This window comes from Nicotiana attenuata, chromosome 1, assembly GCF_001879085.1.
Source record: "Nicotiana attenuata strain UT chromosome 1, NIATTr2, whole genome shotgun sequence".
Classification (NCBI taxonomy): Eukaryota; Viridiplantae; Streptophyta; class Magnoliopsida; order Solanales; family Solanaceae; genus Nicotiana; species Nicotiana attenuata.
Genome location: NC_031989.1, coordinates 25,680,070 through 25,682,006, shown reverse-complemented (window position 1 = coordinate 25,682,006; position 1,937 = coordinate 25,680,070).

Here is a 1,937-nt window from a genome sequence, read left to right as displayed (position 1 = left end):
GATGGTTGTTTTTGATATCCTAGGTGTGAACTATGATTTCGACTACCGAAATCCCCACAGACGGCGCCAAATTGTTTGACTCAAAAGTTGTTTAATACTTTTTAAGCAAATCAATCAATATAGATGGAGGGGTAAATCGTAGTTGAAGATAATAAACCCTGGGATGATCTTGAGTATAGGATCAGATAGCAATGGTACAAATCGGAGAAATAAGAGAAGGTGATAATCTTCGAAAGGTAAGAGAGAGATAATGTTAGAGAGAGATAATGTATTTCCAATAATGAATCCCCCCTTTACAAGGCTTGGATCCCTCTTTATATAATAGAGGATCCTTGCTTGAATATTAAGAGATAGAAAATAAAGTACATGCTATGGAGTGGCCGACGTGATCATGAAGTCGTCCCTCTTATTATTCATAGGTCGCCATTCTAGCCGGACTCACATACATTCGGTCGGTCGTGCTGGCTTAAGGACGTGGTCGGTCAAATTCGACCCCATACAGTCGCCACCGCCGATAATCATTTGTATGGTACGCGCTAGTGACGGTGGCCTGGGTGGTCCTTGAGATGGGTCACGTCCTCTGGCGAAGTTGGCCTTCCCTTTGTCGCTGAGCAGTTCTTTCAGGTATCCTTGGTTCAGCATTCTGACCACCTCCGGTCGTAATCCTATGCAATCCTCGGTCTTGTGTCCTCTTTCCTGATGGAATTCGCAAAGGACATTTGACCTTCTCGCATTTGGGTCTGATTTCATCTTTTATGGCCATTGTACCTTCGTGCCCAGCTTCTCCAGTGCGCACACTATTTCTGAAGGGGAGACACAAAAGGTATGAGCAGATAATAACGGAGGCATACCTTTTTCGTTTCGAAGGGGTACAATATGTTGCGGCACGGCATCTGCGTGCCTCGGGGGAGGCGGATTATGGGTTCTGACATAGGTTTGATGCCTTTCTCTGTTAAAGCGCGGGATCTGATCCCTTCTTCCGTCGTTACGTCGATCCCTCCTTACCTCGGATTGTACCGGCGTCAGTCGCCGGGTCGGACTGTTGAGATCGTCTTCGTCTGCTCTTACTTCGGCGCAATAGGCATTATGTATTTCTTCCCATGTGATGGGAGGGTACTTCATGAGTCTATTGAGTAACTTCTTGGTCGCCTTCGACCCGCTTCTGCTTAAACCATTCTGGAAAGCTGCGACCGCCATTCCTTCCGACACATTTGGCAGTCCCATTCTTACCCTGTTGAACCGGGCTAGGAAGTCTCGAAGCCCCTCGCCCGCCGTTTGTTTGATGGCGAAGATATCGTTGACCCTAGCTTCAGCCTTCTTTGCTCCTGCATGTGCAGTAGCGAACTTATCTGCCATTTTCTCGAACGTTGAAATCGACCGTGCTGGTAGCTGAGAATACCAGGTTAGCGCTCCTCCTGTCAGAGTCTCACCGAACTTTTTCAACAGCACGGATGGCACTTGCTCTTTCGACAAGTCGTTACCTTTTATCGCAGTGACGTAATGGACCAGGTGATCTTCTGGATCCGAGGTTCCGTCATATATTCTCAAGTAGGGCGGCATTTTAAAGGTTTTCGGGATGGGATGGGGAGCAGCTTCTTCACTGTAAGGCTGCTCGACAAACCTTCCCACATCGCGCTTTGGCAGCAGCTTAGAGGCGCCGGGTATTTTGTCAACCCTTTCCTGGTGTTCCTTCATTTGGTCACGAAGCATCTTGTTCTCGTTTTCCATTTCTTCCACTTTCTTTAGGATGGCTGCGAGTGTACCATCACTTGCATCGGTGGTAGTGCGATTGTTGATTGTTTGTACAATGCTTGGCTCGCCGGTGACAGCAGCGACTTCCAACGTTGGCGAATCTCCGGTATTTCCTAGAGAGGGTTTTTCGAGCATGGTGTTTAGAGCGCTTGTCAACCATTCTTCTAACAGCTTTTTGACTGCTG